Here is a 16,451-nt window from a genome sequence, read left to right on the forward strand (position 1 = left end):
TAAAGTATTAATCCAGTCTATTACTTTGGGCTGAGTGTTAAATTTGGCATTTAAGATCTGAGTAATCGAATTGAATACTCTTGCTTTCTTTATTATGGTTGAAAACAGAATAGGTAAAGGCAGATTAATCCGTGAATACAGACCGAATTCCTGATATGATTCTTTTGCTTACTCTGTTTTGAACCAGGGAGTGTTAACTTTTAATTCTGACTTGAGGGTTGTATAATACACATTATCGTAATGAATATTTGTTCCATCCTTTTTTTCCAATGTATTTTATCTATTTAATTCTCGACTGATTGAAGTCAGCTGTGATAGGCCCCAGCACGCCCCCGACCCTCATGAGGATAACTAGGTTCGGATAATGGATGGATGGATAATGGACTCTATGATTAAAACGATACAGAAATGAATAATATAAAAAATATATTTCTATTAATATTAAATTGTAAGATATACCGTTACTGTGAAGGGATGTTGAAAATATGAGCAAAGACTGGCTACAGAGTCCTCAATTGTGGAGATTGCATAATATGGTGAATCACCATTTCACTTTTTCCTGATTTTTGGGGGGCAGCGGATTTTTGGGTCCTGCTCTGTGATACACTTGGGCCCCTGGCGTGAGTTGCCCCTTCCCCATTATATCAGAACAGATTTGTTTTACTGTTTATTGTATATGTTAAATTGCTCCATGTACATGTACAGCACTTTGTATGCAGCGATGGCTGTTTGAAAGCGCTCTATAAATACAGTTGAGTTGAGAACTTGACACCTTAATTTGCATCGGCGAGTTCGTTTACTTATAATTATCTGACACATTTCAACGACGACATTGAGTGGCCCGGTGGGCGGCTGGTTAGCGCGTCGACATCACAGTGCAGACGCGCAGGGTTCAATTCCGGCTCCGGCCTCCCTGTGTGGAGTTTGCATCTTCTCCCCGGGCTTAGGTGGGTTTTCTCTGGGTACTCTGGTTTCCTCCCACATTCCAAAAACATGCATGGCAAGTTAATAGAACACTCTAAATTGTCCTTAGGTGTGAGTGTGAGTACAGATGGTTGTTCGACTATGTGTGCCCTGCGATTGGCTGGCAACCAGTTCAGGGTGTCCTCAGCCTACTGCCCAAAGACAGCTGGGATAGGCTCCAGCACGCACCGCGGCCCCTAGGATAAAGCGGATCAGAAAATGGATGGATGATGAACTACTGCAGTTAGCTATCTAGCTAGCTATGCTCACACTCCAACAATGCATCTTCCCTGAATGCCACAATTTACAAGCTTGCTGTCATTTTCTAAATTCACCAAGTGAAAATGAATACTTTGTGTTATTACATACACATACACCATATGACATGTTGAAATGCGCAAAGCAGTGCGAGTATGTATTGTATACTAGAAGTATGTGCTAAAGTGTCTGCCATTCACTGTGAGCCACAGGCCGAATAACATGACACTGCGTTTAATAATTGTCAGACTTTCCCTGAAGTGTCTTTATTATGTGGAGCCACACACCGACACAACACCAAGCCCATGCCCACAGTGTTTATACAGGAACAAAGCTTGATTTTTTTTTGAAGCCTCATTTTACATACATGAAACTTTTATTAATATTAAAATTAGTCAGGGCTGTTAACAAGACTCCTCAGTGGTATGTCAAATATACAAGACATGCCACTGTAATTGCAGGGAATACTGAGATATACATGTTATAATATATTTTAAACGTAGAACATATAATGTAGAAACATTTTCACAAGGGAAGCTTTACGTGCAATTTCACCGCTGCTTCAATGTGAAATGGCAGCTGTACCATTAAGATGGGGAGCATTGTAATTTCCACCGTTCCTTTCTATTTACCCATTCAGAGGTCAGAAATGGCATTTGCTGATGTGAAACAACTTTCACAAAGGCATCAACACTGCAGGAATAAACGCAGTGGAGGGGGGGCACGCGCCTTTTGGGAAACACTAATATTCTCATTTCATACATTTATTCAATGCTAAAGTAATGATCAACAATATTCAGAATAGGCCATGTGACAAATGCTTAACGGGCTGCCTGATACAGGATGACAGGACATAGACGTGATCACCTGGGAGTACATCACTGCTGACACCTCTGGATCAAAGTGTTGTTGGTGAAGATTAATCATGGATTGGAAACGACTTCAGTGGCGCATCGCGCCATTGATGAGACACGAAGGAGTCGACATCTGCGGTTTACGAGAAGGGAAGTAATCTCCTTACAATCCCTGAAAATCTCTTGAAGCCTGACAACGCTCAGCCAAGATGACAGCCCGTGACCATTCATCAAAGTAATAAACTATAAAAGACAAAAATAGTCAGAGCATAGGTAGAAACGACACATCGGACAGAGACAAATGGGGAGGAGGCTACTGTGAGATATAATTACAGAGTATGATATTGTCTCATGGTTCATAATTTGAGTGGAAAAAAAACTATTTATCTTTGTTAATATTCAATAAATATACCCATTTTTCTTGCACCTCTGCATTCCGAACACAAACTGACAAGGAACACGACTTTGACTATAAATGCATGAAAAAATAAAATGGCAAAAAAAAAAAAACAGATCCCATTGTATGCTCTCTTTACAAAAATCCACATTTAAAATGCAATAGACCACATTTATATTTCACTGACCTGCCACAAGACATTCGAAATGTCAATCAAATGTTCACAGTTAAGATTCTAGTCTGCCAAAGGTTTCTGTGGAATTTTTTTCAAACAAAACATTCTTTGAAATCTTCTCTTCTTCAATTATGCTTGATTAATAAGGGGTTCTACATTTTAAGGAAAAGATCAGTCCACACCAGAGACCATATTGGATGAGAAAATAAAAAAGAAAAATTTGGACTTAAAAACAAGCATCAACTGGCTGTTCTGAACAAAGGCGTCTTAAAAACGGGACCACATAGAGGGCAAAATCACCGGTGAAAACGGAACATTCACAGCCAATTGGAGTCAAGATGAGGCAAACACTTGTGTGTTGGAAAGACAACAGTAGAATGGCCATCCACTGCTTTCCTGGGGCCTGACATCTAGATTGCAGATGGATAAGTGCACGTTAAGACAATATCCTGCTGACCGAAAAAAAAAAAATCATTTCTCATAGCCGCCTGTATTTACTGAAAGGTTGCTTGTCTCCCACCGGGGCCCCAGACAAATGAAAATGTTATTTCTCTACTCATGAACTCCTACCTAGTCTGCTTTTTCACTGCTGGCAATTTCATTTCTCTTCCAAATTTGACTTAAGCCCACGACTTCAGGGAAATAATGTCTCTCAAATAATCTTCTGCAGCTGTAATTCCAGGGTGTCGGGTCTTGTCTTTCTTTTTGAATCCAGCTGTCCATTTAGTATTTGCACACAGTATGGGTAAAAGTAATCTTTTTGTACGGGTCATGTGAAAGTAATGAATGGCAGTGTGGTGGCATAGTCAAAATTAAAAGCAATTGCTCGTCAACAATCTAGTCGAAAAACTTTCAATGCAACCCGAATTCAGGTCATGAACCCTTTCAGGGACAGCAGTTACGACAGTGGACAGCTTATCATGTCGTCAGGTTACAGGGTGCATGAAAGGGATAAATGTTACACGTCATGGTATTTACGTTACTAGAATACCATCTGAAAAAATTCAGGGGGCAGAAATCCTAAACCGAACATGAGCGTGTGGATCCACTGTTATATTAGTTTGAGGACGCATTCACCTTGTCACGTAGCGAAGTACATTAAATGAAAAGGGGATGTAAGTTTTGCCATGTCATATTTTCTAAGTCTGGTGTTTGCGTGCTCTAGGCGAAAATGTGCATGTAGAGTTTAGCGGAAGAAGCTTGGCAAGTGTTTTCGGGAACGTTCCGCACAATAACACACTTTGGTATCTTTGAGCCTGAAGCTGTTGTACCAGACAGGAATTTGGGAACTTAAGTTTTTGTTTTTCAAAAATGGGTTGAGGAGAGATTTCGAATCTTTTTTTTTTTCGATCACACATTTGTCCTTGCTTCCTTTTACACAACAAGGTAAATCCTCTTTTGAGGACGATCAGAAAATTCAGGTGTCGATACTTTTAGTATGTTTGACGACTCGTGCGTCAGTTTATACTCTGTAGATTGTCTGTGCTGTGTGGTTTGCACCCATCAGTCAAGAAACTCTTTTGACAAAAGGTAATCAGCCATTTACTCTGAAAAAGCTAGAGTGGGTGCAAAGGAATACAGTACATTATTATTCAGCAGGATTGGAGGGGAAATGTACTCGATGGCGAGACAAAGTAATTTAGTGGAACGCCTATTCTGTATTACTTTGCTTGAGACATCGATCTTCATCCATCCAACCATTCAGGTGTACTGGAGCCCAAACCAGCTGACTTTCGTTGCTCTTGTATGTAAGAATGTTTCTTACAGAAACATGTTTCTGGAATGCAGGAGGATGCTCGAGGACCGAGATAAAAGCCAGACAAGCACAGGAAAGATTCAAGCCCACATCCTCAGAGTCAGAACTCTGAGGCAGATGTGCCAATCACTTGTCCAGACTAGGCCTCCAGACCTCCATCCATCCATTCTTCCATTTTCCGATCCGCTTCATCCTTACAAGGGTCGCCGGGGGTACTGCAGCCTATCCCAGCTGTCTCCGGGCAGTAGGCGAGGGACACCCTGAACCGGTTGCCATCCAATCGCAGGGCACACAGAGAGAAACAACCATCCACGCTCACACTCACACCTCGGGACAATTTAGAGTGTTCAATCAGCCTGCTATGCATATTTTTGGAATGTGGGAGGAAACTGAAGTACCCGGAGAAAACCCGCGCAGGCCCGGGGAGAACATGCAACCTCCACACAAGGAGACCGGAGCCGGGATAGAACCCACGACCTCTGAACTGTGAGGTCGACACGCTAACCACTGGCCCACCAAGCCGCCATGCCTCCAGACCTGCATATTAAAATTGTAATTACTTTAGAATAATCCCAATCAACTTCATTTATGGAGCGCTGAAAGAACAATACAATTGACCAAAGGCCTCAACACAAATTAACAGAAACAATGAAAACAAAAAAACACACCAAGGAACAATACATGCAAAACTTGATTCCAAACAGAGGTTAACCATATTGAACTACTTTTCCTGTTCAGCCTACATTACAAGTTGTTTATGAAACAGCAGGCCATTTTGTGTTATCCAAACGCAGCCGCGTCTTCCCCTTGTGTCTCTCAACCAAACCCAACAAGATTTGACACAAACACACAACCCAAGCTTCCCACACAGCTACTTTAGCCTGCAGCTAAGCTCCCCAGTACACTCGCACACACAAACACCAGGGATTCACATATACAAAACATATTCTCCAACACAAACATGTGTTCCCTCGGAGATGTTTACATCGATCTTAGGATACTCTTGTTGTCTGAATATTATGGGTAAAAGATTTTGCTTAAGTCGGGCAGGGATTCGAAGCACAACAATGCATAAGCCAGTAAGATAGATAAGCGGGTGTGGATGATTCGCGAGAGGAACAGCACTAATAGCCAGTAATCATGTGAGAGAGAGATGGTTTTGGACTCCTGGTGTCTCTGATTGTGTTTTCCGTGGCTCCCAGCTTGGGCCTGACAGGCCATTGTGATTTAAGTATGCACTCTAGCTCTGCTTGTCTTCAGGGGTTAAAAAAAAAAAGAAGTGAGGCTGCACGTTTGTGTTTTTTAATGTATGAAGCTTGTTGGACAATGTGCATTCATCGAGTAGAAATGTCGGTCAGTGGAGACCTCCATCACAAAAGAAAGCACCACTTCCCCTTATTCTCCTTCATGCAGCTATAGTTCTCACATTCCTCTCATTGCTATGGCAACTGGCGCTCTCTCCTTGGGCTCTGCATGCATCTAATCAGAGTGAGACCTCTGTGGAGACTCCTCTGGGCTCCACTTATTCAACTTACCCCACTGAAACAGCCTCATGCTTAAAAAAAAATAAATTAAAAAAAAAAAAGGAACAAAGAAAGGAGACGACTCCCTTTGGGAACCCGGTATGAAATCAGAAATTTAGGTTAAAGGGGTTGGGTTACGGGAAACGCGGAAGTAATAGGTAGCCAGAAGCTGAAAGATGCGCAGCTGAGCCAAAAGCAGGGAGGTAGTGTGTGGCTGTGGCAAATTTCAGTGGAAATTAGTGGATGTGGAAAGGGATTTGTTATTGGAAGCCAAGGAGCCCCGAATGCTTGGCGAGTATCGCATGGCTCTGGCACCGGTTTAAGCTTGATAAGTCAAAATGGATTCTGGCTGAGCCTATTGATGTCATTCCTGAAAACATATGGATAGGATTCAGGCGCTCAATACTTTCAACCTTCAACAATGACATTCAACACCACTTCTTCAGTCCATTAATCTCCCATGAGAATAGATTTACCATCCCCGGCAGAGAGGAACTGCGTTCAGCCAAAGCCGTATTTACCACTTCAACTCACTCTGTATCACTTTCAACGGTTGAAGAACCCGAGTTTACTGGATAAACGGTAACATAATAACCGCAGTTAAGGTCACAATGTTCAGCCAATTCGTCACATTCTATTTTGTCTTCGTGGCCACGGGGTGTGGTAAATAATTAGCGCCGATAAACTCGTAACATCTATTGTCAACCTGAGGGCTCCTCAGAGGTCACTGCACACAATTCTAATTATATTGCTACAGATCCATGCAAGTCTGACTAAAACAATTGCGAATGCATGAAGGCAAGGCGTGCCCGTAGCATTTTTAGACAAGCCATCCAAGGGGACCTCTCACAGTCCCCTGACAGACATTTGGCTGTTGAGATTTTGGCAGGGCAATTGAGACCGAGCATAATTTTGCCCGACTGCCATGACACAATGTGTCACAATCTGTTCATAACAAGCTGACTGCGGGCAATGAAAGTGGGAAAGCTAAATAAAAGAGAGCGAGAGGAGAGAGAAAAGTGAACTTGTTTTTTTTCTTTTTTTTATGCCAGGGTGGTCATGTTGGACTACTTCCTGAGAGATTTGAGAGCGATTTACCGTGGACCGTTTTTAGCTAAAATTTAAGCCTCATCAGCAACTTGTTTAAACAAAAAAATGTGACTAAAAAGATTAAAAACAGGTTTCTGAGTGAATTCTTTTTAAGAATCATATTTCAACTTGAAACTGAAATCCCCAAATGCTCCAGCAAGCCTGTAACGATAAACAAGTTCTTTTTCAGATCTCGACATCCAGAACATTCAGGACAGCACTGAGTTTCCACACTGAATATATGAGGGCTAGAATGCCTTACAGTAACTGCCTCAAGCTTTAGCCACAAATCTACTGGCAAACAAAAACAGTCCATTTCGGCCTCTGGCTGGTGCGTGTCACGGCTCGTGATATAATTCTGGCAGTACATCAAACTTGTTTACTCATTTGAAATGCCACCACGCATGTGAATTTTCTTGCAGCGTGCAAAATACAGTTACTGGTGTGGTACAAAATGCAACTTGCAGCAGCATTTCAAACTTTCCCAAACTCATTTAAATTTAGCCACGGGAGTAGCAGCGTTGATGTTTTTATGGCATAATAAAAAAAGGTGTTGATCAAATGAAGGTAAACTATTGATGTTTCACTGAACTAAAAAATTGAAGCTGTTAACTCATTCACTCCCAAAGACGTATTTAAATGTCTTTTCAGACGCCACACATTTAATCCCAGCTCCTCATTTTATATTGACTGTACTTGAAAAGGGTCTAAAAAAGGCCATTTTAGTGACATTATTCTTTGTATTTACTCGGGTATGTTCTACTAGGGAAGGGAATTTAAAAAAAAACTTTTTTTGTTGAGAAACAGTTCCCAGGGTTTCAATTGCTCGGCATTGTTTACCGGTTTTGTAAGCCATTCCCTTATCAATTCCAGTCAAGACAAATGACGTCACCGTGCAAATTGCATTATGACCTTAATTACTAGCACGGCTTCCGAGAAACATGGTGCCATCATGTTACTACGTTTGTGTACATTTTACAAGAAAGGATAACAAATGGCAACTTGGAAATTAAGATTCCCCCGTGCCTGCATGGGTTTTCTCCGGGTACTCCGGTTTACTCCCACATTCCAAAAACATGCATGGCAAGCTGATTGAGCACTCAAAATTGTCCCTAGGTGCGAGTTTGAGCGCGGATGGTCGTCCGTCTCTGTGTGCCCTGCGATTGGCTGGCAATCGGTTCAGAGTGTCCCTCGCCTACTGCCCGAAGACAGCCGGGATAGGCCCCGGCACGCCCCCCGAGCCTTGTGAGGGTAAAACGGAGCAGAAAATGGATGGATGGATGGATCTAAAGGAAGAAACTACCAAGATGCAAAGAAAAGGCATTTGCACACATGGCACGTGGTAACTTTTAGATGATGGTCGTGCTTTTGATCTGGTCCGGAGTGCTCCGCCCATTAGAAACATCAACCAAATCACATTCTCTCGTCAATACCCCAGGTAACTATGTTACTACCATTTCCACCTGATTGTGGAACCTGCTGCATGGGGAGAGGCAGAGTGACTGGCTAGGAGGCTGGTGGTACCCGTTCCAGTCTACCATTAGCGTCTCCTTTCACTGAGGCAGGGAAAAGTGAGTTCTCAGACCGCAGCTGGACTTCAGTTGATTGGATTTGTCGCTGGCTCACAGCTATTTTTGTATCATATGAATCTTGAAATCTTACTGGACATCATTGTGTCATCGCCACCGAAGGATCTAGGTTGTATTTTGTACCTTTTTAAAAGAAATATATCCTTGAAGGTTATGTTACATTTCAAAATGTATGTTGCAATTAAGACATAAAGCAAAGTGGATGCTAATCTACTTGCTTAGTCTCCCCCCACCCAAAAAAAAAAAGTATCGCCAAGAGAATCAATAAATAATTGAGTCGTGAAACAAAATCAATAATGGAATCGTAATCGTAATCAAAACCCATCCCTACTGACATGTTTCTGTGTTTCATGAAATTTGTTCCAGTGTACAAAAAAAAAGAGCAGTTTTTGTTCGACATTTTGTTCCCTGACTGCACCGAACGTAAATGGCCTTACAACCAAGGTGTGTATCGTTACATCCCAAGCAATCACGTTTAAAATAGCTTGGATACACTTTTGATGGTACATGGGCCTATAAAAAAGGCAAAAAACACAAAAATCACATGCACGCACGCACACTGTCCTCTACAAGATATCCAATGATAATGAGCTCATTATAGGTACAAAAATCCTACTTTCATATCTTGCCTTTAATGGGAAACATTTCAAATCAGTTAGGGGCAGACAGAGAAAGTGATAATTGATGCGGCAATTACAAATTCGGTGTCGGAGCAAATTGTCCAGCATATCTGGGCACGCTGACTGTGACCTCATTTATATCTGAGTGTTAAGCAATAATTGGAGAATGTATCGAGGAGGTGGGATGGGCATAGCGCGATGCAGGAGCAGCTCCACTCATGTTCCATTAACCAGTCCGAAACTGGGAATCAGCTCAGACAAGACGCATGTGGAAAGGTTCCTACAGCCAAGTTTCAAAAAAATCAAATAAATAAAAGGATAGATTTTGTGGGTACGGGGAGATCCCATCAAAATGGTGGGCTTTACAACAACAAATATACTTTATGACAGTAATTGGTTTCTAAAAGCTGTAATTTCAGCATTTAGAATGGTTTCACCACATGCCCAGTGAATTCTGCACAGGCTGTCATGTTTTCAACCAAAACGCCAGTAATGACTAGGTCCAGTTTCACAAACCGTGGCAGAGGCTTTGGCAATATGTCGGGTTGAAACCACTTCAGATGCATGAGAAGATGATGTGCTTGACTTTAAACAACATCACTTCCAGATGTTTCATTACAAACCGGCGTTCCAAGACCTCGGTGAAAGCAAACCCTCTTACATTTGAGAAGCCAGGGAAGACTGGCAGGGATATTAACAACATGCACTTTATGTTTAGTGGGCGGGAGGGGAAAGCATGTGGTCTGGTGGGAAATTCATTATAAAATCACAGCAATGGACTCAAGTGCTGGGACTGATGTGTTTTCGAAGTAATACAATTCCATCAGTGTATTAGGTTTTGTTTGCAGAGAAGTCATTTCAGAAATTTTATAAAATCTGGTGGACACGCACTTTGCAATGCATTTGAACAATCTTGCAAAAAGATTAAGTTGCAGTTAGCCACAATTACACTATTCAGCTCGGATCATTTTTGAGGGGAGATTGTGGCATTGAAAGTTTCGACGAGAACCTCCGCCGGCGCATGTATGCTTTAATGTTGCCCCATGCTAACTAATAACTAACAGAAGACAGTATATTCTCAGTTGAATGATTCAATGGATGCAAGAAAGATCCACACACGGCCGTGGAGCCTTTTTTTCTGTTTGATGCAGAAGATGGGCTGATCTGTCCAAAATGGTTCGTACTTTTATACTGTCTTGGCCGCCTCCGCACAGGATGGCGGTTCAGCCTAGCCCATGTGCCAATGTGTGTCTTGATGGTCTTAACTGGATTCAATTGGATACGTGTGCCACAGACAAGGAAGCCAAGCAGAGAGAGGTCACAGCGATATAACGGCCTAGCTCATGTCGCCGATCTAGTTATCTTTGCCCAAGAGGCCTCATCGAAAAGTAATATACTGTGCGTAATTGAGTAGGTTTCCAGCATTTGTCTGTTGCCAGAGAACTGATTTATTTTGGGAGTAGGGCACAGCAATACTCATGTGTCTTAAACAAAAGTAATATTGCGCTGAACATTTGAGATCATTTCCCACAAAATTTGTGTAATATGTGGTAGCATTGGGAAAAAAAAACACAAACCAAATTTAAAAAAACAAATTTCGGGCTGCTCTGAAATGGCAAATTAAATCTAGAGCAGTGGTTCTTAACCTGGGTTCGATCGAACCCTAGGGATTCGGTGAATCGGTCTCAGGGGTTCGACAGAGCCTCTGCCATGGAGGTTAAGACACGCCTGACTCAACATGTTAATTAGTTATGACACGCCCGCTTGACCATCACAGGCTGCAGATGATCACATAACATTGCCTGTCCAATCAGTGCTGAGGGAAATTTGGTTCGCTCAGTAGTCAACGTGTGACTGTCGTGATAGTACGTCGTTAAAAAAAAGAAAAAATATATACTTTTTTGCTGTTTTTAATAAATGCGTTTTTTTGTGTATTAAATTTCTAAAAAGTCATATTTTTGTTTTTTCACTAATGAAGGTTTCGGTGAATGCGCATATGAACTGGTTGGGTTCGGCACCTCAAAAAAAGGTTAAGAACCACTGTTCTAAGGGTTTATTCATTATTGTCTGTTTCTTGTACTACCAACCGTTGGGCACTGACCAAATATCCAAAGCTTTCTCTATCGCACCCCCGTCTTATCAAGAGCTTTGGGTCGAAAAAAAAAAGACAAAAAAAAAAAAGGGAGTAACACGCTGTTTACTTGCGATCGCAGGGCCGTAATTGCCAATTTATTTGATAGGCAGCTGGGTAATGATGGCATTTCACCCCTTGCCACAGAGACTAAACAGGAGTGATTCATCCCAAGCTCCCCTTCCGTCCCTGATCCAGATGACTCCCTCAGCTTGGGACCGCCGCTTGCCTCAATGCCTGCCACCCAGACTGAAAAGGGGTGGGGTGTGGTGGGGGATGGCCGCCATGTCGGCTTCAAACAAACCCAAAAAGGAAGCCGGCACTTCAGAGGAAATGCAGCTAAGCCTGCCAATTTAGCTGGGGTTTGGAGGGTTGAGGCAAACACAGCCGAGCTGATATGCCATTTGTACGACTTAATGAGCTGGCAGGATTGGGTGCAAAGGGAAGGACATTGCGAGAGAGGAGGCTGCCAGACCTGACCTCCTCTGGCCTGTATTGTCCTGCTAGCCAGCGCCAGGCCAAAAAAAAATAAAAAATCAGTTCATCTGCTTCATTGCAACATCCTTGCACCATGAGGGCAAGAGAGGGCTCAAGCAAATAACAATTTGTGATATGGTTGTCTGACGCATAGCTAGATCCTGTCTCACACTGCGACATGAAATGGATTTATGGCATTTTGCTTTGTCTGGTTGCAGCGACCCTGTTCCAGTATATTTGATCATGTTTCATGAAGAGCACAGAAAAGCCAGCAGACTTCAACATCAGCAGATAACCCCTTCGGTCAAATCTTAGGCCAAACATAACATAACGCAATGTTTGGAACGATAGCACCACGTGCCATGGCGCTGGTTTGTTTTGTCTCCAGCAAGTGGCAGTGAAGGGCTCATCCTCCTGTTCCGCACCTGTCTCTCATCATGTCATTATCTGTCACCTGTGAGACCGTTTTTTCTAGACTTTCGTCGCTCTCCGTTTTTTTTCCTTCAACCTGTCGTATTTCTAGTTTGTTGTTCTTGTTATCGTCAGGTAGCTTTGGTATTGCTATCCTCGGTGCCTTTAGGTTAACTTATTGATTGGCTTCAACTTGTCATTTTAAGTGATTGTGCGATTTTATTTCTTTTGCCTTTTGCGAGCTCTTTTCATTCATCAGAATCAGAATCAGAATCATCTTTATTGGCCAAGTATGTAGAACACACAAGGAATTTGTCTCCGGTATAACACGCTGCATTAGTATCATCGTAAACAACAAATCATTGAACCATTTTAGAGTAACCAGTAGCAGTATTTGTAGTACAAGAAGAGTGACTACGTCAGTGACTGTTTAAGGAGTTAATGGCTAGAGGGAAGAAGCTGTTTAAGTGTCTACTGGATTTGGTGCGCATGGATCTGTAGCGTCTGCCTGAGGGGAGTAGCTGGAAAAGGTGGTGGGCAGGGTGCGGGGGATCCAGGAGGATTTTCCGTGCCCTTGTCTTGATTCTTGCAGTGTGCAAGTCCTCAAGAGTGGGTAGGGCGGTGCCAACGATTTTTTCCGCCGTCCTAACTGTCCGTTATTTTACCCCGGGTTGCTCTGAGTGATTTCTGTTGTACCTTGTCGATCTCACGACCAGTTTTTGTCAGAATAAATTGTTTTTGTATCCGATCCATTTCCGTTTTTGAAATCCCCTTCAGGTCCGGCTTGCTCTGGAATCATAACACCATGGAGATTATTTTCACTCTCTCTCTTTATCCGGCAAACCTTCCAGCCAGGGTGCATGCATAGCTCCGCACTAGAAGCTCCAACTTGCACCTATTGTGATGTGTGAAGTGGGTTTTTACAATGATGCTGGAGGGGACTTGTTCAGGAACCTGTGGGGGACCTGAAATGAAGACCCACACAGTCTGACAGTCTAAAGTGACAAGGGACTGATGGGGGTATCTCAGTCAGTCTTCATGCTTTCCAGCTTTCAGCAGCTCAGTGTCCTGCAAGGTGTTTTCAGGCGAGGGAAGAAAAAGGCCTGTACCTCCTTCTATCCTCCCGAGAGTCTCAAATGGAAGTCCAGGTGGAAGTGATTATCGAGAGTGCGACAGATGTTTCTTGAGAACAAGCCAGAGAGTGCGGTTGTGGTTTAGCTCTTTGAGAAAGCCTACAATTTTCAACAAAAATAATAGATAGTCATGGGACTTTATTTTGCCTTAATGCCCCCTTCCAAAAACTAACAAAATAATGTATACTGTGTTGTAATTCCAATTGGGGTCAAGGACGATTGTAAATGATTTAAAAAAAAATAATGTAATGTGGTCTCATATTGAGCAAATTGAGCCACATTCATTGAACAGGACTTGTGGATGTTAACCCCAAAACTAAATGAGCATTTCATATGCTTCTTAAATCCGCCATAATAAATAAATTAATATAAAACAATTGATTGAAGTACATGACTTACTCTACTGCCTACACGTAGCTTCGTAGAAATGACCTGACATTTGCGCTAGTTCAGTCAAGTTTTTAGGGCACGTAACTGCGTTCGAAACAGTTTGATCAGTTGACGTCTCGGAATTTTGGTTTGGATGAGCAAATGGTGGATATTTTTAACTGAAATTTGTCAGCCAATCGGAGAAGGTGGTTTACTGATTAGACGACAAAAGAAAGGGGTCGGGGAAAATGTTGAGAAGTAATGAAATAACATTATACTCAAGATTTTCGATCGGCGATATGATATCAAGCAAAAACATTCCTCAAAAAGGGATTTTTTTTTCCTTCCCCAATACAAAAAAATTCAATTTCTCCAGAACTTATCGTCTGATTTTCTAAATTCTTGGTGTCTTGTACTTTGGTTGACATGGTCATTCCAACCAGCATTTTGTCTGACTTATTTTGGGGAACTTTTATCACATTGTTACTGATATATGCTGCAAATGATTTATTTTCCCCACAATAGATCAAGTCTTTCTAGTGGAATGTCCAACCTTACGAACAATCATAGGAAAAAAGAAATTGGACATGAAGTGAGGACATAACTTCCTTGGTGGAGGTAATAAAGCTTAGTTTAGTTTAGCAAGACATTTGAATTGCTGTAACGCGTAGCTGCAGTGTGATGACATTTAGGCTAATACAGTCTTGTTAGAGTCTCAACAGATAACAAATGTCTGGTTTCATGATTGTACATGGCTTTACAGCGATGACAGTCCACGAGTTAGGCATGCGTGCGGCGGCGGCGCCACCGCAGCGCAGGCTGACAGAAATCAGCAACTATCATTTCAATTTCAACATCAAATTACTTATTTCATTTCACGCCTAGTCAAGCGTCAAAGCTACATGCAGAATCGGTTGTGCTCTAGTTGTTCGGCCATGTCTTTCTCAAAGACTAGCTCGTCTCGCAGCTGACGGCTTTAATTATGGCCAAATATCACATTGCTACACTGCAGATTCGTCGTACAAATCAAATGATGCGTGCGTGTGTGTGTGTGTGTGTGCGTGTGTGTGTGTGTGTGTGTGTGTGTGTGTGTGTGTGCGTGTGTGTGCGTGTGTGTGTGTGTGTGTGTGTGTGTGTGTGTGTGGCCACTTTATCCTTGTTCTGAGCGTCTCCAAATGGAAAATGGACCTTGGTCAGGGCTAGGTGAGGTATATACTTCTCGACAAAAGGTATTGGAACAGTGACCCCCAATTCTTTTATTTTGGTTGCAAACTGAGAACACATTGGCTTGATATCAAAACGAGGTATTTGAGAGTATGTGCGAACATAAGAGATAATTTCTGTTTTGATTTTGAGATAATTACATTTAGATTTAGTACACAACTTAAAAGATTACCCTTTTTTTTGGTGACAAAACATTTTTAGGGCAGGAACATTCTTTACTTCCAGACTTAAAATAGACTTCATACTGAAAATTGAAGGATGACTATTTACGTGTACATAAGTGCATTGTTATTCTATTTGGACGGTGCAGAAATTGGCATGACCAACCTTTTTATATTCAGATTTTGTGATACTTTTCCAAGGCTTTAACGTAGCGCTTAAAATTATTGTTTGTCTTGAGGTAACTCCCATGAGTATCCTCTTTTTTTAGGATTGTCGTTTTCTTCTTCGCATTGTTTATGCAGTGGGACCATTGTTGATGGTCAATTTCAACACATGACAATGTCATCAATTTTTTACTTAAAGAAGCCAGCTTTACTTTGAAACGAGAATTTGTATTCAATTATCGCTTTATCTTCATCATTCTTGACATCATCTTTGCTGTGAGTACATATTTTTCATTGTACAATATTTTTGTGTTATTCATTGACCTTAGGCTCTTTGCATTTATTACATGTTTAAATGAGTTTGTATCCTTTTAAGAGTGTGTTTAAAGACCTTTTAAAAAAATAAGTGCCATAAGTAAATCCATATTTTTAGGGCTTGCCTCTGGCCTTTTCAGCAAAGTCCAGCTAGCAATCCACTAGAAAGTTGTTCTTTTTATTTGAAAATGACTTACCTTAACTAGAATCCTGGTCAGTTATACTGTGCCTTTGGTGCTGTAAATTCTTGTTGTGGCAGAAGAACGCCATGGGCTAAACTAGCAATACATGACACATTAGTTGCAATGAGTACTCAACACTCATCACTCTCAGGGTTTGTGTGTTCGGAGAGGCAGAGCTTGATCGCCTCTTATTAATTTCCCAACCTATGTTATTAGTCAGAAGCTTTTGAACTGTTTTGTACTGGTTGCTACACTGGGCTCTGAGGCTCCTTTTCGTGAGGAATCTGAATATCTGAACAGCACATGAAAACAGTTTTCTCAGGTTCCTAACAGTTGAACTCAAGCAGTGGGTGCTCAGAGAGTTCCCAAACACATCCATGATTAGAGATCGGGGATTTTATGTCTCAGCCAGAGCTCTACGTGATTTTTTTTCAAAGAAAAAAATATATATATAAATTTCAAAACAGCGACTTATATTCCAGAAGGACGGATATGTATTTTTTTTTCTTTTTCATTATGCATTTTTTTGCCTGGGGCAACTTATACTCCGGAGTGACTTGTAGTCCAAAAAAAATATGGCCCTCGCATCTTTGGGGATGTGAAGGACGGATCACATCAGACCACTTAGCTGTAGCTGGTGCCTTTGTACATCCAAAAAT

The 16,451-nt window shown here is 41.8% G+C and overlaps 1 protein-coding gene across 10 annotated transcripts in view; it reads right to left on the bottom strand.

The window, feature by feature from the left end:
- auts2a (activator of transcription and developmental regulator AUTS2 a) overlaps positions 1-16,451 on the bottom strand; it is a 300,321-nt gene that overhangs the window by 175,937 nt on the left and 107,933 nt on the right. The window lies entirely within an intron of this gene.

Source organism: Hippocampus guttulatus, chromosome 15 (assembly GCF_054856545.1).
Source record: "Hippocampus guttulatus isolate MCC_2025c chromosome 15, RoL_Hgut_1.0, whole genome shotgun sequence".
Classification (NCBI taxonomy): Eukaryota; Metazoa; Chordata; class Actinopteri; order Syngnathiformes; family Syngnathidae; genus Hippocampus; species Hippocampus guttulatus.